Source organism: Phasianus colchicus, chromosome 7, assembly GCF_987193195.1.
Source record: "Phasianus colchicus chromosome 7, bPhaCol1.hap1.1, whole genome shotgun sequence".
In the NCBI taxonomy this organism is placed as follows: domain Eukaryota; kingdom Metazoa; phylum Chordata; class Aves; order Galliformes; family Phasianidae; genus Phasianus; species Phasianus colchicus.
The window spans coordinates 31227401-31252233 of NC_143442.1; the positions used below are offsets into that span (position 1 = coordinate 31227401).

Genomic DNA, 24833 nt, shown 5'->3' on the forward strand with positions numbered 1-24833 from the left:
GTTTTTTTGTAATGGTGTTAGCGTTGGAGCAATTCTCCTATTAAGACAGGCTAAAGAAGCTGGGCTTGTTCAGTCTGGAGAAGAGGAGGCTGAGGGAAGACCTCATTATGGCTAATATTTAAAGGGAAATTACTAAATAGGAGTGAAATCAACTTTTGACAAAGGCAGATAGTGATAGGACAAGGGGAATGGTTCTAAACTAAAGGAGTAAAGATTTAGATTTGATGTCACGGGGAAATTTTTCACTGAGAGTGGTGAGGTGCTGGCACAGGTTGCCCAGAGTGGTTGTGAATGCTGTCCCTGGAAGTGCTCAAAGCCAGGCTGCATGGAGCCCTGGACAGCTTGATCTAGCAGTTGGCAACCTTGCCTTCAGCAGGATGGTTGGAACTTGAAGGTCCTTGAGGCCGCTTTCAACCCAAGCCATTGTATCATTCTATGAACAGCATGAAAATGTCAGGGAAAGGCCAGCTGAGCGCTGGGAAAAGATTCTTCATCAAAGGGCAGTGGGCATGGCCCCAAGCCATGGATGGCCTTGTGTGGAGCTAAGAGTTGAACTTCATGCCGTTGATCCCTTCCAGCTTGGGATATTCTATGATGATGCAGGCATTACTAGTCTCTTTTCTTATGCAGAGAGAGTTCATATATCAGAATACTAGATCCTATTTTTTGCTCACAACATAAGACCCTGCTGCTGAAGAGTTTTCTTTAGACTTTTGGTTCCCATCCCTGGTGTTTGCTACCTTCAAGGTCTGGGTTTTCTGCATCACCTTTGCTCACAAGTTTCTATGTTTGCTGTCTTTTAAGGATATCTGTTAAAAACTTGGTTTTGAATTAATTAACCAATTAACTCAGATGTTAATTAAAAATTACTCCATTTAAGTTGCCATGCTTATTTACATGAATTTTGGAAAGGAATGAAAATATGTATATATATCCTTGTCATGTAGCACCTGCTAAAAATCAAGATGAAAATTAATATAGTTAAACAAGACTGGCTATATTGAGATTTTTTGGAAAAGCTTTCTGATCTCTGTGGATCAGAATGTATAATTTTCATTAATGCTGATAGAAGTTATGGGCTTTAGCTCAAGGACATAAGATCCAATGCAAAATTATTCATAAAAGGAGCTTCATAATTAGCATTCCAGACAGCACGTTATTGAAAACTTATAGCTGTTTAATCCCCCCTTTGGATGTAGTGGAAATCTTTTCATTATGTTTTGGGTTGGATTCACTGGGCGAAATGGTTACAGAGGGAATTCTTAAAAAGAGCAGTTTATCTTCAGTCACTAGCTGTCATAATAATTAGTTGCTTCCTCCATCCATCCATCAGGTTCACAAGACAAGTATGAAATGGGATTTCTGCAGAGATTTCTTTTCTATTAATCCTTTTTCTTGCTTTTTTACTAAGAAAATTTGTTGCCTGAAATTTAGATAAAATGATTTGGTTTTTGAGATTAATAGTGTATACTCATGTGTTAAGTGTTTTGGAGACGAGTACTGATGTATTAGATTGCCCACTAGAGAGATAAAGGATAAATCAAATCCATGACGTTCTGACATAGTATACTGAAGGGGTTTTTAGTAAGCCAAAGCTCAGCTAAGGCTTATTTTACAATTTTTATGTAATTTTAAAGTACATTTTTAGTACCCGAAGCTTGTACAAATTATTTTCAGTCAGTTCAGCTTGTGAGGTATTATCTAACACTTGCTCTTTTTCCTTTTGATCAGTGTCAGTATCAGAATGTGAGCTTTGATCTCCTTCTTTCAGTCTTCCTGTTCTTTTTAGACAGATCACCCTTATTCTTGGGAGAGTGCCTGTCATCTAGCTCATTCACCATCTATCATCTTGTAGTCTTGACCTCCACATCTTTCTTTTGCCCTTCGCCAAATCAATATTTGCTCTGTGATAGCTGAAAAAATAGGAATCTATCTTTTAGATCAGCTAGTAAGGAAAGGATAAGTATGAGAGAAGAAGAAAAAACGACCCCTTTCCATAGGATTGGTATACTCTCATTGGATCATGACACGGAAGAGCCCACATTGCCTTTATACAGTGCATCCTAAATGCAAGTGTTCTCCCAAATCTCCTGCAGCGAACAGCTGAGATTTTCACCTGTTCTGGTATTAAGTTAGCATTGCTAATTTACCTGAACACTGGCAGTCTTGTTTTGGTATTCCATTTTTAACTGAAATCATGTTTCTTGTGTATCATACAGAGCTAAGATATCTTTTGGTGTGGCAGGTATTGCTGTCGGAACACTGCACTGTGTACGCTGCTTATGCAATTCCTTCACTGGTCTTACTGAAGTAAAATAAATCCATGCCTAGCTCGTATTTGAGATAATTTTGGGAATTGCAGGTGAGATGGAGAGTATTGTATTGAGAGTCCCCATGAGTCTTGCTTGCGTGAGGTGGTGAAAGAAAAGCGTGTCATCTCCTCAGCTTCCTAGTTGTTCTCTTGGGTCTAACTGACATTAATAATAACTGTGTCGTTTGTATGTATTTAAACTTTGCCAACCTGTAAATTATTCACCAGATAAAATGTCATTTCTACATGAATATCTCTCAAGATAATTACACAATCACAGAATAGGAAGATAATGGAAAAGTTCATCACAGCACGGGTCACCCAAGTGCTGGAACAAATTGAATTCTTATTTGTGTAGGAGGGAACTTGGACACATCTGCAGAATTTCTTATTCACTTTGGTTGTCATCTGAAATTAAAAAAAAAAAAACAAAAAACAAAACAAAAAAAAAAAAACAAAAAAACAAAAAAAAAACACCCAAAAGAATACAAATGATTTTGTGGGCCCAAATCCCGTGTGGGTGGATTGAAAGATCGGTTTTCCGTTCATCTGACTCTGCATCTCATTTTCAGGCCTTTCTAGGAACTATTTAATCTAGAGGGAAATAGGGTAGCTGAAAGTTTGAACGCTGGACCCTTATGAAACATGTTATAGAGATCTGTAATAGAAATTAGAAGATTTGTGTGAGTGAAATATGGATAGGAATATAAGGTCATGGATGCTGGAATAATATGTAGACAGAAGCTGTTAGGAGTGAAGGTAAGGACCAAGACTGCCACCATCACACACTCAAATAAGGAGATCAAATGACAAAAGTCAGCATGTAAAGCAGTGATATAGTCTTATTCCATCAAGGGTGCCACTGAATGGCAGTGTAAAGGTCAGAATCACTGTCCCCAAAGGTATGCGAAGCACAACCATATTTTGTCTCCTTTCTAAGAACAGCCCTGGAGATGTGAAATCTTGGTAGGCGGTATCTTTTCTGCTCCAAAACAATACAATTCATAATAAATAGACTGCATCAGTGCACGTGTGTTCATGCCTGCAAATGCGTGAGTATAGGAAAATGAGTAATACTGTTATAGTTATTAATTTCACTAGTTTAGCTTTGCTGCCACAATGTTACTGGGATATTCAAAGCGAATATTACAAAAGCTTCAAAAGTTGTTCTGATTCTGGTGACCCAGATCTCAGTGCTTGTGTTGATATGTGAAACATCAGTTTGGGTTTACAGTGCGCAGCAAAAGAAAAATTACCAGGTGCTTGTGTAAGATAGATGGAAATCTTATGGATTCCAGTTTGTACCAATTTATTTTTTTGTTATCTTTATAATTTGAGGAACCTTGGTGCCCTTAGTGAAGAACCGTCTGCCCTTCTAAAGGAAAAAGGGAAAATCAAAAGTACATTGCCAATTAATGAAGCATTTATTTTTAATAAATCAGAAAAATGGGAAGTGCAAAGTCCTGAGACTTGGGTGATGCAATGTGTTGGGCAGAAAAAACAAATCAAAACCAATCACAATGTAGCAAACAAACCAAAACCCACCATAATAAAAATGCCAAAATATATTCTTTGAAATAAAGTTTAGATGCTGTTGCGATAGGAATTTTGCCATCAATGATCTCTTCTGTAACCGTCAGCAATAGTGCAGGTGCTAAAATTCTCTGCTTTAAGCAAATATAAACAAATATCAAATAGTTTTGTGGTTACTTGTTTTAGGATATTTTAATAATTCCTTCTTCCATCTGCTTGCTAAAAAGCAGAACTTATCATTTTATTAGGGTTTATAAGGGCTCTACCTGAGAATTGCAAGCCCTCAGAATTAGGGTGCTATGAGGGTCATTAATTTTTAAATAATTGAAATTCCACTTTGCTATTGTGGAACCATTATAGCACAGAGAACTCAGTATGTCTAAAGCAGATCTATAAAAGATGTCTTTGTAATGTCTGTAATGCTGCTCATGTACTTATACTGCTATTTCATTTAAAAGGTGTGAAAATGTCAGAATGTCAGAAGCTAGTTACTTCTCTCACCAGAAAAACAGGGGTTTTTTTGTTTGGTTGGTTGGTTGACCCTCTCAAATAACAATGACTTTAAAAAGTGTACTCGGAGAGCTAACCTTTTGGCTTGTAGACTTTTTCCCTTTTAGGTGCACTATCATAGAGCTCTCCCTGTGAAATGTATCAAAAATGAAACTGAGCTGTGCTCCTTGATTATAGTTCTCCAGTTACATGATAATTACAGGTTGTGATTGCAGGTATCGAAATGAATTGCATTTCAGTTGCACTGTTTAATACAATGATGCTGTTACCTACAGGAAATTTAAAAAAATGCTGGGAAATATAGAAAATATAGATAGAAAATATAACGGATTGCCTTCTCTTGGGAGTTTTTGTTTGGGATTTAGTCAGCATTGAAAGTGAGGGTATCAGAAATATCAGAAAATAAAAATAAGAGCATATGAGACAAAGTATGTGTTCATTCTTTTTGATTAATGAAATGGTTCAGTCTAGCTCCCGGCCAGGCTAACAGCATCCTTCTTTCTTGTTGTATGTATTGATTGGTGGGTTTGGCTATAAACCTGAGGCTGCTGAATTAAGGATTGGGAGAGCTATTATTTCAGAACCTCCAGTTGTTTGGAGGCAGCTGCTTCACCAGAATCCTGAAGAGGCTGCCTTTCTTTGGGTGCCTGGAGGTTCAGTTTAGATTTGGCATTGTTGCTCTCCCTCAACTGCTTTCAGCATTAGCAGTCGTTTATTGGAACGACAGAGGCGTTGGGTGTAAATTTAACACACACGTTATCTATTATTTTTCTGGCTTTGCTTACTCACTCTCTTCTTTGATGTTCAAGCACGGTGAAGACCAGAGCGTCATTATTTTTAGCATTTTATTTATGAAGTGTGATTGATTTTTTTTCTTTATATAATATTGTCTTATTTGCAAGTATTTTCAAGCCAGCTGTCATTAAAATAAATGAGGGTGCTTTTACGTTCATTTGAATGGCAGTTGGTGTCAAAACAAAATTTGTTAAAATCTATTTTACCTTGTAATGAAGCTTGTAACGCTATATTTGCTGCAGAACCAAGAACATTATGAAAATTAACCACTGCACCTGCTCAGGATTTAATATTCCTTCTTGCATAAAAATACCTAGCTTGATTCAGTTTTCACCATAGCACCTTAAGACTTACTGTGTTTTTGAGGATCCTTAACAGACAAAATCTAATCATTTTGATATAAGGCTTCTCTTCTTTAGGGAGCTGAAACAACTGGACATAAAGTTGCAGTCATGTTCTGTGAGGTTCATTTTATGGACTTCGATATTTTTTTCTCCCCTGATACCACGTTGTGACAACTTCCAGGCTGCTGTGATCTGAATCCATTCAGACAGTGACTCTGAAAATGTGTGTTCAAAAAGAAAGCATCGGCTCAACCCCACATCCCATATTGCTGCTACAAAGAAAAAAAAACCCAAACCAATAGCATAGAGGCTAATGAATCCTTTCTCTAAATGAGATGTCACTAAGCAGATATTAAATATACCAGAGTCATGACAGGTTTTTATATATTTTAATCCCAAGACATGGTTGCTTGCAACATGCTGAAGATTACACAGCATTTCTAAATACATCTAATCCCCAGAGTCACTAAAGCTTGTGACATTTTATAAGTGTTCTTATGAAATCCGCAGAACTTCTGTCCAACTTTGCATTGCCAGACTGCAAGCAGATAACAGTATGGAAGGGCAACAGCATGTTTATGAAGAGAAGTGAATAACAGGGAGAACTGAGATGAAACAGAAGTGTGCTTTAGAAGAATATCTGTATGTTGTCTTGGGGTCAGATTATGTAAGTACATACAAGTAGTACCAAAAAAACTACATTGACTAATTGAGCCTGACATAGTATGTTTGAGGTGAACAGAGTAAAAGCAGATTTTGTATCTCACTGGCTTCTGGTGCAGTTCATGGAGAGACGAAGATGTACAGTGTTATGAACCCAGTCTGCTGGCATTATGATGGGCTTGCTTTCTGATGATTCTTCCCCAGAAGACTTCTGAAAAGATTCTGGGCAAAACAGAATTTGGTGCCTTTGCAATACAATCAACACAGACTTGGGGTTTAAGATCATTTTTTCTAGACTGCATTTTTAATGTTTTATTATAACAGCATTCTCATTTTACTGTTAAGATGTAATAGATATCCTTATGTCCTGCATTGCTGGTGCCTACTCTTTGTTTATGGGTTTGTGCTGTGCCTGGATGAAGGATCGTTTCTTTTAATTCTTCCGCAAGTGAAACAACTGTTTCACCACTGTTCACTTTCCAAGGCAGCTTCTTTTCCTCTTTATTTTTCCAAGTACTCTTCAGTTTTGTTCTGATGGGTAGTTATACTGGTTTGTTTTAGTTTAATATAAAACTCTGGAAGCTGTGGAAGCATCTTGCATCTCTTCTAACTCCAAAGGGTTTGTCCAGTGATTAGTTCTGTTTCCTGTTGTTTCTCGGGACAGGTTGTGTATTGTGTTGATCTATGGCTATGCCCTGCTTTACTGCAGCTTCTCCTTTTCAGTCAGCTTTTAAACTGTGAACAAAGGAATACATCTCTTCATGTCACAATCCAAATGGCACTCACAGCAGCTCCACAGAGTTTGCTCTAAGTTCTGTTGAGATTGATCTCTTCAGTGATGGGACACGGGGAAATGTTTTTAACTGAGACAGGGCAGGTTTAGCTTGGATATTAGGAGGAAGTTTTTCACACAGAGGATGATAACGCACTGGAACAGGTTGCCCAAGGAGGTTGTGGATGCACCATCCCTGGAGGTGTTGAAGGCCAGGCTGGATGTGGCTCTGGACAGCCTGGTCTGGTGGTTGGCGACCCTGAACATAGCAGGGGGTTGAAACTAGATGAGCACTGTGGTCCTTTGCAACCCAGCCTGCTCTATGATTCTGTGATTCCACAATCTGTTTAGTTCCTCTGAATTGCAGCTTTAGTCCTTTTCCTCTTACTTCCACTTTTAGTAAGACCTCAATAGCCCATGATATGGAACTGTTGGTTATGTTTGTTTTTTAATTAACGTGCAGTTGAGGTTTCTGACATCAACCCGCTTTTTCTGTGTGTTAATAATAAATCAACACGGAACTTGCAATACCTCTCATCTTACAGAAGGCTGTACTTATGCATCCCATTTGTTCAGAGCAAACTTAAATTTCCATATGGGATGAATTAAATAAAGTCTGCCTCTTTGAGGCTCAAGAATGAAGAGCAAAGGTGAGACTTATGGGGCTGAAGTGACAATGCTTGAAGCCTTCAAGATCACCAGCTGGAGGCTTTAACTTGTTTTATGCATAGTTCATAACCAAAAGATAGTAGGTCTGTTTATAAGAGCTGTGAAGCAATATTGGCCTCATTTATTAGCTGCAATACATTGCACTTTATGAAGGCAGAAAATGAATATATTCCAGAGAATTCCTGGATTTCCAGCAGTGGTGTTCCCTAATGAAGTAACTGGGCACAATAAATTGGGTTAAAGAGGGAGAGAGAATGTTTTGTTAGTCCTCTGAGGAGATACGATTTGGTTATGGAGGTTAAAAAATTTTATTAAGTGGAAAGTATTTTACTATACTTCATGGCTTGATTTTTTTTGTTTTTTGTTTTTTTCCCAAAAAACTTAGTGGTTCAAGTAGAATTCCTGCAGAAATTCTTTCCTTCTTTCTCTGGGTTTTTCCCTTGTTTGAGCTCTTGTTCTTGCATGAAACTAAAATGTTGAGATATTTTATTAAATCCATAGTCAACAGTTGTTACAAATATAACCTATTTCTTAAATGTAGAAAACTTTAATACAAGAATGTGTTGCTTTAGAAAAACACACAGAGATGCACACAAACTAAAATGCTGCATAGTGTGTTTTTATGGGTTTGTTATGTTTTCCCCCCCTCCAAAATCACTTTGTAACCTCTGGAAAGTAAAATGCTAGTGGATAGAGGGAAAGAGTACTAAGACAGCAAAATAATTATCATAATGATAACTTTTGGAAATCATAAGGTTTTTTGAGAAATACTCTTTGGTTGTATTTAATCTCTTACCATTCAGCATGCCCAGTGAACTGTGTTTTGGTGGTCCCAGTAAACTTTCTCCCTCTTGTCAGAAAACACAGCATGGAACATGAGTAAGCACAGAAGATGTGTGGACTCTGTACCATCTGCTGAACCATAACTCGATTAGGAGCAGTAGTCCTCACAAATTGGAGGGTTGTTGTAAGATGCGTCCTTTGAATAAAATTAGTTTTTGCCCAAATTAGATTATGCACATGAAGAATGATTATAGGCAAGCCCCTAGACTGAAAGAGATTAATTACAGGCCTATTATTAGTAGCTTCTTTTGCATAATCCTATTAGTTCAATCATATGTTCATTTTTCCCCATATGTGTGGGAGAATATTTACTAATTTAATGTAATTGAATACATTGCACTTTGTTTCATTTTGTTAGTTTATTTTAGCTTTATTTGCCAACATCATTTCAGTCTGTTCTCCCTCTTCAAAGGTGGATTTGTTTTCTTTTGATAGTACAAAGGACAGTTAATTGCAAGGAACAATTGACTAGACAGAGCTTTAGACTCTCTGCTGGTAGATGGAGGTTATTAAAAAGCAAACAAAAAAGCGTAAGAGGTCAGGTTTGGTGCTTCATCAGATTTGTCATTTACAGCCTAACAATTAGACCACGTATCTGTTAACCATTCTATCACAGTGTCAAGGTTGGGTTTGGATGTGGACATAATGAACCGGACTGTGATTAATTGCGTAGTGTGTGGGAATCTTCTGTTGGAGGCACTTGCTGAGCCAAGGTTCTTAAAGAAGAGTAGGAGCTTGGTGTCTTTAGTGTTCCCCAGTCTGCATGTTAATTCTTGATGCTTGGAAATGCTGTTCCTGGGTTTGGTGAAAAGTTCTTCCCTTGAGAATAGCCCTGGTGCCTGGTTCCTTATTCAGGTGTTATTTCCTTTTTTTTTTTTTTAAGGTGTTGCAGAAAACAAAGTGAAACAAAGCTTTGTGAAATACCTTTCTTTTTTTTCTTCCTCCTTTCTTTCCCCACACAAATTGTGGATCTTCCTCTTTCCACTGATTAGAATGTTCCTATGTGCAGATGGAAATTGCAAAAACTATATCAAGATTAATCAAAATGTAACAAAACTGTTTCTAAATTATTGTGTACTGGAACAATTTTTGTGTCAGGCAGAACAGAAGCCATTGGTCTCTAGCTCTTGAAATTTCAATGATTTCTTAGCTAGTAAAGTAATAACTGAATGTTGTTAGCTCTGGGGCAGCTTGTTACCAGAATGCTCAAGTATTAAAAAAAAAAAAAAAAAAAAAAAAAAGGAGCAAACAAAGAAAACCTTTTGCTTATTCTAGTCTAAAAATGTTTTCAGAACTCACCTGGCCATCCATCAAACCAAGAAACTTTTCTGTTGCTTGCTTTTCCTTTGGTGAACAGAAACTGTCAATTCACATAAATGGAAGAAGAGAATCTATTCCTAGGCCCCAGCAATAAAATCAAACAATTCCCAGACTAACCTCTGTGTAAGTCTTCTCAGTACATAGAAATCACCTCAGAAAGAATACAAAGCTTCCCACTTGTTTTCCAGGGTACAAACACGGGTAAAATACCACGTATATTAGGCATACAGTGCAAAGATTACATACTGTAGGTGTATGTGGGCACGTACAGTTAGAAAATGGATAATGCCAAAGTCAAAATATAAATTTGTCAACGCACTCGAAGGAGGAGATGTAAAATGAGAAATAAAAGGAATTATATTTTGTCTTCTAGATACAATTTTCAGCCCTGCCTCCCTTCTGTGGGAGCACAGGGGAAGGCAATTCACCTAGACCTCATTTAAGGGCTGACTAACACTGGGGAAGGATCTCTGTTTGGAGATCCCTCCTTTGTGGAGCTTCTCATCACAAGCCTAAATCTTTGGGTGAGCATTCCTTCTCTGATCCTTTGCTATGTCACTACGCTACTCTTTCCAACCAGACTTTGGTGACTGTACAGTGGGTATGTACAGAACTAAGGCCTAGGTTGCCACTTGGGAAAACATGTAAGCCTGACCTTAACCTCTTGCAATGAATTATTATATCTGTGCAAAATGTTCTAATAAATAAGTATGGGTTTATTGAACAACATGCTTTTGCCTCCCTTTCTCCCCCCTCCCCATTTTCTTTCCTAATGAGGCATGTCTTCAAAATCAATATTGCTGGAGGTGGAATAGAGGTACCTGCAAAAGAGCGTAATCCTGCTGGGACTGGGATGTTCCCAGGTGCGTGCAGGTTGGGGATTTCAGGCAGTCTGTTTTAATTCAATTCAATTACTACTGGCTTCTTCTGTAGCAGAAAGAAATCTTTGCAGTATTACGTGGAACACGTGCTCAAGTCTAATGTACCTCTGTGATTCTACTTGGAAGTGGTTTTCTTAGTGCAAGATTGAGTCTTACCAATATATCAAATGATGATTTTGCAACCTGGACATGTTGAATGCCTAAGTTTGGTGCACTGTTCTTTACCTTTTCTTATTCTTTATAAGTGACTGCATGCCTCAAGCTGAAATCACTGGGAGAGTGAGGGATTTTTATTTTTCAGTAGTATTTGTTCAAAAGCTGAAGTGAAGATAATGGTAGTTCAATTTCCCTGAGAGAAAAATTAACTCTGGCAGTAGAAGGACTAAACATATCACCAAAGGGGAGCTGAATCAATCTTCAAACTGAGGCAGCATGAGCAAATCTGGGCCTCTTTTCAGAGCATTTATGACCTGGGAGCTTCATTCCACCTATAAATATGACATTTAGAATAGTTCTGCACAGCAGTATTATGGATATATATAACAGTGAAATTTGCATGATATAAAGTAATGTGACATGAGAAGAGATACTCAGTTTTCTAGCAGTAATCCTTACTAGAAAACTCCCAGATCCAAGCTGGTGGTAATAATGTTTAATGCCATCTTCAAATGAAATATCTTATTATAATAATAACTTGAGTAATTCTAGTTACACTGCTATAAATATCAGAATTTTTTCTTAACACTACTTTTTGCGTGATTTTTTCCTTTTTTTTTTTAATTTTATTTTTACTTTGTACCTTGGGCATTTTGTAGGTGCTCAGAATCGCATGAAAGCAGATGTCAGTAGAAGCAGTAATGAGCTGACATAAAGGGCTTCTAAGAATCTTATTTTCTATATAAAATAAAAATTTTGGGGTCCCTTACTGCAATTAGGGCAATACAAGGAGGCTTTTTACATCCGTCATGCCAGACAGACTCAGTTTGCTCTGCTTGCACAGTCTCTTCAGCAGTAATGGAAATTTGGGATTTTTTTTCTTTTTTAAAGAAGTGAATTTCCACACAAATTTCTCAATTTAGCAGCATTATTCATAGTGAAATATGGCTTCTGTTTTATGGAATTATACTTAAAGTTGATTTATCTAAAGGAAGTAACATTGTTTTTTCTGTCATGATGGCAAAAGAAGATATAATTCACATTATGTTAAATTATGAGTAAGTAGACTTTGTATTGGAGATAATGAACTTATCTTGATGATTTTTTCTTTTATTACATTTTTTCTTTTATTACATATTACATGGTTTGGGAAACTATAAGCTAGCAATTTATTATAACTCCCAGCCTGCTTTGAAAGTCCAACTTTACAGATGTGGCAGCTCAGAACGTCCTTGGAGATCTTCCAATTCAGCCACCAAATAAACCTTTTTCCTCTAAAACCAGCTGTTAGGAAGCAGAGAGAAGCAGGATGCTTTATGATGCTGATTAAAGCAGTAATCTAGCGTCTGCTTTCTTCAACATAAAAAGATACGCTGATGAAATAGGGATAAGCAGTCAAATTACTGCCTCAGGTTAACAAATCTGCAATCAGTTCTATTTTTTAATTTTTTAAGACCCGTTGAACAACTATATTTTAGTCTAACCAGATGTTTAAGCATTTTAGTTTAATCATACTAGATATTTGGTGACAAGAGATTTCAGCTTTCGAAAGCCTGACCTTGAGTCTGAAGATCAGACCTGAATAAAAACTTGGTGTGTAAGGAATGACAACTCAGATGTTAATTATGATTGCTTTAGCATCTGCGAACTGTAGTGAAGTCTTTAAAAGTAAGTTGATTGCATTTCACTCGAGTAATCTGTCCAAATGTAAAATTACAGGCACGTGGCTACAGATGTTTTAATTTAGTATAATATTTTGAGAAGTTTTAAGGTCTTCCCTTCTGGAGACTTTGCTGCTGTGGTAGCTTCTGTTCTGTGGCAATTTCTTGGTAAAAATCACCCTTAAATGAATACTAACGGTATCTGCATACTGTTTGTTAGTATGGAATCACAGAATTGTTAAGGTTGGAAAACCTCATGGAGAGGTTGATGGCTCTGCCTGTGGCAGGGGATTGGAGATTTGTGATCCTTGAGGTCCCTTCCAACCGAGGCCATTCTGTGAAAAGACCACTAAGATCATCTAGTCCAACCAGCAATCTATCAGCATCTGTATTTTGATGTAGTTATTATTTTTAGTCCTCATTAACGAGGGAAAATGCAACAATATAATGAATGCAATCTTCCATTGTAATCTTCCATTATATTATTTTCAAAAGTCATGCAGAAAAAGAATTGAATTTCTCTTCTCACTTGAGTAATATCCCTTCTGGTTGCTCTTGTATTTATACATGAGGATTAAACACTAATAATAGTAATTAGATGAGTATGAAGCACGAGCTGAAGTATGTCCTGATCCTTTTTGTAAGGGAAGTGGATAAGTATTCTTTATGAATGGATGGCAGAACACTGCAGAGATGCAGTATACTTGAAATGTGTGATTTCCAGCTAATGAAGAACTTTGTCCTTTCTCACATGTTAAGAATCTTTCTTCCATCTCTGTAAGCATCTAAAGATGAGCCTGTTTTCTCTTCAGAAATACCCCTTAATCCAAACATGTAAAAACCAAGTTGTCTGAAGGAAAACAGGTGCATCGCCTGCAAACACTGAATCGGGAGAATGCACTGCAACTGTTGATTCAGGTGCAGTCTTCCACTCTTACCCCGTATTTAAGGCTTCCTGTGCTAGGGCATGGGGTGGCATGGCCATCCTTACTGCTTATTAAAGGCAGAGAGAATTAGTCCTTCAATGCTGAAAAGCTTACTAATTTATTCTGAAATGTCGGAACTGATGGATATTCCCATACCCAGACACGGCATCAGGTTATTACATCAGTATGCAGTACAGGCTAAAGAGATATTGTGGAAGCAAGTTTTCTGTGACAGATCAGTCTTTACAGATTGCTGTAAATTCAGAATTAGTAGGCCCAGAACTTTGGTGTTTAAGTGGGCAGAGGAAAGTTTCAAGTGAACATAAACAGCACAGTATTATGCAGTGTATAACCCATGGTGGTCCTCAAATGTGTGGCTGTGTCTGTATTTCTGTGAGGTACTTCCAGCAGTGGTCAGTTGAGATGTTATTATCTGAGCTGACTTCTAACAGGATTTGTGAGTATGATGGATTTCCAGACAGTAAGATCAATAATGCTTTGCTGTTTCTTTAATAGCTTCCTGCTGATGCTTTACACGATGACTCATATTTTTAACAGAAATAAAAGAATAGATGTTCTTTGGACCCTGAAAAGGTGTAATACGGATAAACACTGTGATGTTGGGTTCTGTTGTTGTTGGAGGATAGAAGCTTAAGAAATGCAGTAGGGAAGATGTTTAATGTACTAGAAATAAAGCTGCATTTTCCTGAAAACTGAAGAATTGTTTGTGGCAAAGTGAGCGATGCTGGCCTTGTTCTCAAGGATCCTGGCAGCAAGCACAGTCCAATACAGCAAGTCAGACTCGATTTTCACTCAATCCGGGCAGTGCTGGAACTTTATGTATAGGTTGAACGTGTCTTCCTGGCAGTGATGTCATGTGATAAGAAATGCTGTTTGTACTTGCTGCAAACAACTTAAAATTCAGGCCTTTTTAATGTAGATTGCCTGCCAAAGCTTAGAAAGGAAGAAAAAAAATGTTGCTGAGACTGACTGTAATTTTTTTTTTGCTGTATGCATTTATGCGTTTTCTTCAAAAGCAATGTATTAAATTTGAAGATTAATTCACCTTAATTGTTTTCCTGGATATACACTGAAAATTTTCATTATCAAGTACCTATCAAGTTTGTGTTATTACTCATATCTTCAAATCTGAGTAAAAAATGTCATGCTGCAAAAGTGACAGCTACATGTCACCGTTTCAAATGAAACTACGGAAAATGATGGTTAATATATTACCAGGTATATTTTGCTTAGGGATGAAGGCATTGGGGATAGGAAGCATTCTGCCTGAAATCACTTCATGTCAGTTGAGTATGTGCATGTAGCTCTGTGTGTTTTGGACTTCTTGGGCTTGCTTACTCATGAGTGCTTAGAAAATTACAGGTATTACCTGTTTGTACATGTTGAATAGCTTGGTTTAGCTGTTTTATTGTTGAATTGAATCCTGCGGTTAGAGCTCACTCATTCTAATTAATTACATCATTAATGAATCAACAACCTGCTCCGATTCAACTTGGAACCCCAAGATCAGAGCAGTTTTTCTCTCTTGGCCTTAAGAAATCTTCCCTTAAGTTGAGCAAATGTGCACACCATAATGTTTCTGTTTTGAAAAAATGAATACAATTCTTAACCCAACAAACGCTTACACTTCAGCTTCTGTAGCTTGGCAGTGTGAAAAGAAACTTACAAGTTCTGAGCATCATCTAATTTAATGCTTCACTCCTTTACATATGGTACTCTGTGTGACCAAGAAAAAATAGGAAAAGTCAGTGACTTGAACGGGCCATTCAATATGGTCATTTGTTCACTGGAGCTGGAGCCTACTGCCTAAGCTGTATTAAAGTGTGCAGTAGTGTTAAATTGCAGTGAGCAGCGATGGTCACACTAGGAATTAATGGTAATCAAAATAAACAAATTTAAATTCCAGACTTCTTTATGGCTCACTAAAGTTTTCCTTCATATCTGGGGAGAGTTACCTAGCAGTCACGGATTTTAGATAAACTAAAAAGAGAATAAGCACACAGCAAAGCACCAGAAAGAAATGAGCAGTTGCCTGCTTTTCTTTTTTCTTTTTTTTCCTGGCACCTGCTAAAAGAAGGGAAAGGACATAATCCTAACAGACTTGCAGGAAAGCTAAGCTGAAGAACTTCTTACCCAACAGAATGTTCAAGTCACCTAAAGAATATATGCCACGTGGGAGCACTAAGGTCTGATCTCATGCAACTAGTGAGCAAACTGAATGGAAGTCTGCAAAAATGTTGCTTGTGGTAAAATTGTAGGGTCGTGTGACGCTTAGTGAGCACTGAGCAAGGGAATCCCATGCACTTAGCAGCTGTGTTATCAGAAGTCAGGTTTGGAGCCCCAAAACTGCTCCAGCATAGAAGTGTCTGTAGTAATTAGTTTTCTTTCATCCCACAAAAGAATTTATCTGCTGGTGCCCAAAGCTCACTTGTTGGGTTACATCTCAAACTGCACCAAGCATGCGAGGTACCTGAATACAGAAAGCTAAAGAATATGGCTATTTTTTCTGGGTAGTAGTTTATCAGTGGGTATGTATGTATGTGCTACATCCACTAATGTTTCTTGTGGCTTTGATATATCGCATTCTTTTTTTTTTTCCTAAGGTAGGCATTTTACCTCTATCTTAAAATAAACATGAATTCGCTATTTTTTTTTTTTCATTTGGTCTGAGGAGAGTTCAGATGGGTAACAGAAACCTCAGCTAGTAGTTATAAATGACTGCATGTTGCTAGTTGTTCATATATGAAATAATCTTTTTAGCTTTCATTTTTAGATGTTAGGTTTGCTGTTGCGGAACCTAAAAAATTCTCTCTAAAAGACTTTGCTCTTTCTCATAATCCAGTTGATGAGGCAAACGTATAAAAATCCTGCTAATGTAAGCTGAGACATGTCCCAAGTTAGCTTGCTTCCCTACTCAAAAACCATAGAGCACTTAATAATCCATCAGCCTTCTTGTGAAAACGTATAACAATATTATGTTTGCTCAGATTTTTATTTAATCCTTTCAGAATTCTGCATTAGACTAGGAAGCTGTATTTACTCATGTGTGTTTCCAATAGACAAAAGATTAAGTTGGAAAGAAGGAATTCAGGTTAAACTGCGATTCTGCTGAAACACAGAAGTGGGTCTACATGTAGTAAAGGAATGCATCAGCTAGAGGTGATTGGATTCTTGCAGATGGAATTAGGGAAGTGCTACCTTCAGTGAATCAGTTTGTTTTTCCCCTCCACGTGTAACTGCCCTTTAAGAAGCAGCATTAGTCCTTCAAACTGTATATCTGAACTGATAAAGTGCTTTTGCAGTGAAAAGTGGAACTCACCCTAGAGCAGCCAGGTACAGAAACCTGACTGGAAATAAGCAAGAAATTCCCAACCTTATCATCTCTGAAACCTCACAAGGTTTCAGAGATGCTCACCAATAACAGAGCTTTCTAGCTCTCTCGACACTGCAAAATTCTGCTGCACTATGCAGCACAGCTGCTTTAATGCAATCTACAAAACAGTGTTTATTAAGGTGGAACTGGCATGAGAATTATGATTTGCAATTCCGAAGGGTAGCAAGCAGCCTGGACAGGCGTTTGGAAGGCTCCACGGGAGGTCCTCCAGTGATGTACATGGCAAGTTCTAGTGAGCTGGCCCAAATTTTACTGCATGAGTCAGAAAATAACTGTTGTGGAGAACTACAGCTGTAAGGAATTGCAAAGTAGCCTCTCTCTGCCCCAAAACGGCCAGCTTGGTATTAGTTGTAAGCTTATTTTCTGGACTCTGAGTTTATTATAATTCTACACGCATACAGGCACACAGAACTTTAAGATACAGACATAATGAAACGATTACATTTCCCAGGGTGGTGTCTCGGTTCTTATTTATTTACTCATTTAGTTCGAAACCTTTTGTTCTCTGTTGTGGAAAGCCTCTTGTAAATTTTCATTTTTTTCTTTTTGTAGTGGATAAGTAAATGATAGCTTTACCTCGTGCCTCAGCTGAGAATGATTGATGCTTAGTACATAACTGGGGAAGCCATTGTAACTATCAGTCTTATTCTGCATCTTTTCTATGCATCATTTTCTGGCTAATAGCAGGCAGAGAGCCCAGGTTGAGATGGTCCCTTGTTCTGCTCCAGGATAGATGCTGCTTCTCATGTTGGTAGGAGACTGTACACCTCAGCTGAAGATGGACCAATCCCATCTACAGCACTCCTGACAACTGTTTGTCATAGTTGTTTTATTATCTTTTATTATGTTTTCAGTAACTAACTTTGCCTGCATATGCTTAGAGTACCTGCATTATATACTTGACTTAGTGTCATTAGTCCATCAAGTAATGAGCAGTGTACAGTGATATGGTGACAATACACCTTTATCTCTTCAGTACATTCAGACATTCAGTACTGTTGGAGTGCCTTACTCTAGGCAGCTGAGCAGAAAGGAGTAAAAACTGCCTGAATAAACAACTTGAATAAGAAATTAATTCTAGTCAGACTAAACTCAAAGAAAATCTGCTAGGCAAGACTCGGCAAGTAAAAAATGAAACATCTCTGCTTAACATATTGTTATCCTAAAATCTTGTCTTGAATAGTAATTAGTATTTAAGGAAAGGTGAAAGTAAGTGTAAAGAGCTATTCTTAACAGACTTGTTTTAAAAGCATCATAGATCATTTTATGTCTGTGTAGAAAATAGTTTCTCATCAGAGGGCCCTCAGTTCATTCAGTTTCTTGCCTGCACAGGAACCAGTTTTAGGTGAACAAGTGATACAACACGTGGGACCAGCCACTCTGGTTCTTCAACAAGTGTTTTGGAAGTCTGAAGCACAAACAGCTCTGATTTCTATTTCTCTTGTACTGCAGTTTACTTGGCATTCGTATATCTAATATTCTTTTGTTAGAGAGGCAAACATTCTTTGCTACATTGGAAAATGAACATTGGAAAGGAAAGCATTGGTTGCATCTCTCTGTACAGTTTCTAATAAACAGGAAAAATTCCTGGGCGAAGTTAACTTATGGTAATGATTGGAGAAGACTGCGTGTAGAGATTTCAAGGAAAATGTCTTTCAATGAAAATGTGAAATGGGGATCTTGTTAACTATCTTTCAGAACATTTGGAATCAGCAGGCCTCTATTTTATTTTGCTCTCTTTTTAATCAGAGTATTACATTCACTTAAAATCTGTTGGGCAAACCTACAAGGAGAGAATTACTCTGAATCAAAATGATAATGGAAATTGATGAGGAGAAAAACAGTACAAAGCTGATGTGAGTAATAACCTTTAAAGCAATAAACGGAAATCTCAAGCAATTTTTTTTTAATCATGTTTTCCTTAGAATTGCATCATATACAGAAGGAAATAGCACATTACTGAAGTGTATTGCATGTCTAACTCAAACCAACAGCGCAATTTACTTTATGTCATTAAGTCTTATACAAATAGACAATATTTTCCCACTAAGGGAATATTTACCTCTGCTTGAAATATGAAGTAGTAAGTTTAATCGAAATAGGAAGGTGTAATATATTGTAAAGGTATTTTGTGTACCAGTAGAATTTCCAACCAGCCCAACTTTTGCATTTAGCAGATCTGCCATAATAGTTTACAATGGTGATGAGTATTATACAGTTTGTGTTGGACAGAAGGGGAAGAATGTGGCTGTGAGCCATGGGTCACAGCTGTAGATTTGATGAATGATTCTTTTTTTTTTTTGTATGTGAATGCCAAATAGATGGTAAGAACTGTTACATCAGTCTCAGCAATGTATTTGTTTTTTGATGAAGGGACACTTAAAAGACAGTATTTACCTATACTTTACGGGAAGGTTTAAGTTTGAGATTTAAAAAAAAAAATGGTTTTATCAGGTTTTTTTGTTTGTTTGTTTGTTTGTTTTTTGAGTCAGAAATATGAGTTGGTGTTGTGTGTTCTTTCCAGTAGGAAGAAATGATCTGGAAATGAGAATTTTGTATTTAACAACAAAAATAAGGTGCCACTGTTTTCATTTTCTGTCCATATCCAGTACTATCGATCCTTCCAGATTCATAGACTTAAATTATTTTACCTCGGATACCTCTTTGCATATTCTTTATGATCTGGTTGCAGTGGCTTTATTCTCTTATCTCCCAATAGTACCTGCCATGGCTCCGGTATTCCACCTTGCTTTATTAAAAATAAAAAAAATAAGAGACTCATTTAATTTGAGCTCTGCTTATGTTCTTTTTAATCTCCATTTTTAACTTCGTACATTGTAATTCTTTTTGCTCTGTAGGATTGAGCAAAGGCATCCTGCAGCAAATGCTTTTCTGTATATTTGGAAAGGAACCATCAGGTTGTTAAAAAACTAGTGAACCAATTTTTTGGCTCTTCGGAAGAGCAAACAAGTCCTGTATGAGCAAAATCAGTTCAAATGCATCTTTATGGTATGGACTCCCCACTCCCAGCTGAAACCTATGGGAAAAGTGTATGTTTTATTTACACATAGGGAATTTAAAACTGGCAGGAGTTTACTGAAACTTTGAAGAGAGCCGGGCCATTCAGAGTTGATCATAAACTTAGTTACTAATTCCAAATCCATGCATTGAATTTTAAAAGTTTCATCCATCTTTATGTTTAGAATAATGGAAAACGTAATTTATTGCTTCTGTAACATCATCCCTGCAAGTGTCTCATTTACCTGAGAGCCTGCTGAAGAGGGCAGGGTTAAGAAGACCCTAAAGGCAGCCTGGGGAAGTGAGGAGATGGGATGTACTGACAGAAATGTATTCTACATCTTCCAGATGTGGTGTTGCTGTTTTGGGGCACTTATTTTTGCAGAAATGCATGGATTGTCACATGAACAGGCCACAAATACTGTTTTTGTGAAAACCTGCCATATTGAAAGGGGAGCCCTGAGGACCTTCTTGCAGGAAGAATGAACAGGCAGGAAAACTAGTGAGAGTGGAAATGAGTGAGATATGGGAAGTTTTGAGCTCAGGGGAATCTGCGAGTGGTAAGAGAATATGAAATCTACTGAGAGACACCTTTTAACCCCTAAGTAGCACGCCAATAATATTTTTAATAAAATATATTAGCGCTTCCTGTGCTGTGCATCACCGTCATTTACTGCCGATTCTCTGTTTCTTTATCAAAATTATTATGGCCTCTTTCATGGGTATTTGCATTCATTTGTTGGATGAAAAGGTTTGGACAGGGATGTGCAGTGTGAGTGTAGTGATGCTATTTCTCCAAACATTTCGAGTCTTTCCCTTGAAGTAAAGTCTAGAGGAGAAGGTGGTGCATTTAGCAGAAAGTCTGGGATAGCAATAACTGAAGTCTCACTTTTAATTCAGTGTTACTTTACTGTCAGACTGTGTTTTAACCTTATTAACTGGAAGAGATAGAACCGCCATGCAAGAGATGACAGAGAGATGGCAGTTGAACTCCCTGCTAGTATCTTTGTGAATGAAAGAGCTCTTCTGAAGACAGAGAGCAGCATTCGGATGACAGATTCTGTGATAGCCGGGCACTTCTTAAATGGTTCAGCTCCTGAGGGGTCACAACTCCACAGCTGGAAATAAGGTAGCATTCCTGGTGGGTCATGAGTTCTCCTGCCTTAAGTCATCTTCTGTTCCTGGCTGACTGCTCTGTAATGGAGTTAAAAGAGCAGCTGTAACGGTTCAGTAGAGACTTTTTTGTTTAGAAGTAGCGCCACTTATTCCTTAGAGGAACAAATATTCTGCTGGCAGGTCGATGTTACATGGTACTATATTCCCAAGCTAAGGATAGGGAAACAGTTATAGAAGATGAGGAGTGCAAGGAAATGGCTAACAGCTCAGTGAGCTGCGCTTTCAGTGTAGCACAGTCAGTTACAAAAATACTGACTTTGCCAGATTTAGATAAAAACAGGTCTGGAGCTAACGGCCTGTGGCTGTGCTCTCCTGATGCCTCTCTCCATCATCAGAGGTGTTCATGAGTCACTTACTTGAAGTGAAATTTTCTTTTCACCTTATATTATGCCTTTGCAGACTGTAATTTCATGCCAAGCACTTCTGTGGATGTTTGGAGCTTAGCTGTTAATCCTACTTTGTTTGCTTTACTATTCTCTGTCTTGCAAGCTTGATATTAATAACACAGAGACCGGTAGCAGTGGAGACATCACCCCCGCAAGTTCACTGGAAAGCTCTCCTGGATAACTAAGGAAAAAGCTAGTGAGATTTGTACATGTTTTTCCAGCTATAAGAGATCGGAAGAAGGTAGTGGCTGACTGGAACATTGGAAGTGCCCAGGTTTCCTAAGATTGCAGCCTGCCTGTGAGTTGCCTGAAATTGTGCTCAATTATGCACAGTCCAGTAATTGCTATTTTCTATTTTCTCAGTTCCTCTGTGTTTTGTTTGGCATTTCCATACTAGACTCTCTTCCCAACAGTGGGAAAAGGTACTTTGGTCACATTTAGCCCCTTCTAGTAACCCCATAATCTCCCTGTTGAAAGCTGGGAACAATTGAGGGGCGTTGAAAGCTATGAACAGTTGAGGAGAGCCTGGCTGATCCCAGGCATCCATCAAGACACCTTGCCCTGCAGTGGTACAAAGCTGTGATCATACTGGTGTGGCCAACATGTTACTCCTTGTGAATGTGTCTTTGCAAAGGAGAGTTGCATAAGCTGCAGGGAATCAGCAGTTGATCGTGATGGTGAAATTTCCACCTGTTTTTAAGACTTAAAAGTAGACATGTGTGTTTGATAGATTGGACTCTGTCTACTTTAACTAGATAAAACTCCTGTTTAACTCAGTGAGAAGTTTCACTGCAGAAAGCAGTCTGGTCTTAGATGCTTGTGAAAATACTGTTGCTCTTTTCAGAAATGAGTGTTATACTCCAGAGGGTACAGTTTTCCCTTATAAAACATGCATAACTTGTATTAGCCACTGTTTATTGTGCCTGTGGTTAGTATTCCAGTGTTAGCTGAATAATTCAAAATTGCAGATGTGAGTCATTAACTCCATCTTCTATTGTTTCATCGGAGACTGACCTCTACTGAGTCTCTTTGCAAAATGGACTCACTGAAAAGCAACTGTGAATGTCAGCTAGTATTTCTAGAGATTGTGTCATAGACTTTACTTCTCTGGCAAGTGCAAGTGGTTTGGGAAAACAAAATTACGTTCTTATAGAACTTCCAGAACCTTTCAACAAAAGCTTGGTCACAGTGGAACTACTGCTTTCTGTCAACAGGTAGTGATATTCACCATAGTAACAGGGACCACCAGAAATTTGGTATGTCTCTATTAGCACTTTTACCATTTAGAGGAACAGTCTCTAAATGCTGCTACTGTGAAAATCAAAACCGCAGGACTACAAAGATTAGTCTCCCAGCTATCATACTTTGGAAACTTTTACCATGAAAATTACTGCATCTTGGAGCGGGATAGCATGTCTCTTCCATTTGCAAAACACTTTTCAGTTGTGTAATTTTTATTTTCTTGTTGGTGCAAGAATGTGCAAGAACTCACCATGTGTCCCTTACTGCCACCTCCAGACATCTCATGGTAGGTCAGGTTGATGGTTGACCTTGATCATCTTGGAGCTCTTGCCCAATTCTCTGAATTTCCCTGCAAGGTGTTGTTATCTATTAAAATGGTGACACTGAGGCAAGGCCAAACACAAATGGACACTGCCCTACGTGGTTTTGTTTCACCAGAATAATATCTTTAGCCTCACTGAGGAGCAGAACTGCTATTTGCATGACAGGCATTGATTACAGGTGAAAGCATGCATATTAGGGAGCTGGTGTTTCCCCAAGACTTGAGAAAAAACAATTTTGCTCTTGATATCAGTGTAGTAGTGACACTTAGCACTGGAGCTGCATTCTCACACTGCATGCGCCCGTCTGGTGAGCCCAAGCTGTGCACGCAGCCGTCCGTCTGCCAGGCTGGGTCTGCAGGGGCTCCTGCCTGATGCTCTCAGGATCTGGAGAGGCTCAGAGCTGTGAATTATTCCTTCACGCTGTAGGGGTGAGAGCCACTCTGAATTTCATGCTAATTCACGGCCACACTGCTTGTTGTGGAAGTCTGGCAGCGTGGGTGTGAAAGTCAACTACAGCCGTAACATTCCCAGTGCCTAAGATCACTGTTGCACTATCTCACAGAGACTACTTAATGCTATTATTCAGCATTATGACAGCAATTTTACAGAACTAGAAGCTAAAGGGCAGGTTACATTTCCCCGTTACGACTTTTAGAAAAAATAAGATTCCTGAATACATTTAAGCTCGACAGCTCTGTGCTTTATTCCTGCCCCCAGTTAGAGCAAGTGTCTGGGTGTGAAATAACAGAGCTGGCTGTTGAAAACAATGCTTAGGGTTGTATCTAATTAGGAAAAAGGGCTTGCCATTTTGTCTTTTTTCTTTCTAAATATCAGGTGTAAAGTGGAAATTAAGTTGTGGAATATAAAATGTCTTCTGTAGGCTATATACCCATATTTAATTTATTAATATCTATAAAATGTAGATATATCTTGATAAAACACATACTTAATGCTATTTTTATATAACTAATTTATATTTAAGGAGCAGATCTTATAGGTGTTACTTAGCCATTCTGTTATAAGGGTGCCAGCAGTTAACCTCTCCAGGACTCTTCTTAAGGGAGGAAATATTATATTAATTTTGTGTTTCTGACCGTCCTTGCTTTGGTTTTTTGTTGTTTTTTGACCTGGGCACTGACAACCCCACTGGCCTGAGCAATGTGGCTCCAACACAAGATGTTAGTTTTTTGTGTCAGATTTAACTCATATTAAGAATTTGTCAGTGTGCTGGAGCATGCATCCTACACTGTCAAGCTTTTATCTGTGATTTTGAATGCGAGTAATTATATAGTGAACAATGCTGCTTCCAGTGTTTGTATCCTCCCCTCCTGGAAAGCAAATGCTTAGTTAAGTTTCTGGATTTCATGCTGTGGTTACAAATCAATAGGCAAGAAAACAGTTACTCCAAATGAGAATTGGCTTTTCTTACAGATGTTCTACAAATCTTTTGTTTTTGTAATTACTCTCACAATACCTTTGTGCAGTAATTTATGTGGTGTTTTATGGATTTGGAAAGCCAGGAGGATTACAGTACGTGGTCTGAACTTGTTGAGTTAGGGAGTACCTGAGTTGTTCTGTGTGGTTGGATGAACACAAGCTCCGTAAGAAGCCAAAACTACTAAGCAAGAAATAAGTAAATACAGATTACCTGGTGAGTCCTGTTTGCACCTACTTGTCAGGTGTACAGATCTGCATTTTCAGTTCAGGTTCCCATAAATTTGGCAGTGATATTAAGAGCAGCAGAGCACCTGAAGTCGCCAACTCTGATGAATTCTCAGCACTTCTGAGAGTCATCTTTATCTTCTCCTTTCCTTCCCTTTATGTTAGGAAAGCAGAGCAAGAAGAGTCTGATTTACAGGCATTGAAAATATTCAAGGAAGAGCTGTTGA

The 24833-nt window shown here is 38.1% G+C and overlaps 1 protein-coding gene and 1 long non-coding RNA gene across 12 annotated transcripts in view; one reads left to right on the forward strand and one right to left on the reverse strand.

Annotated features, from left to right (window-relative positions):
* LOC116235935 (uncharacterized) overlaps positions 1-24833 on the forward strand; it is a 352161-nt gene that overhangs the window by 310792 nt on the left and 16536 nt on the right. The gene's annotated exons all lie outside the window — the stretch shown is intronic.
* ZNF804A (zinc finger protein 804A) overlaps positions 11565-24833 on the reverse strand; it is a 455187-nt gene continuing 441918 nt past the window's right edge. Inside the window, exons 30-32 of one of the 6 annotated variants that reach the window (XM_090144330.1) lie at positions 24593-24760; positions 22872-22970; positions 11565-14338 (exon numbers count right to left, since the gene is read on the reverse strand). The gene's annotated coding sequence lies outside the window, so the exon portion shown is untranslated. The other 5 variants (XM_090144331.1, XM_090144323.1, XM_090144318.1 and 2 more) reach the window with 5 other exon arrangements.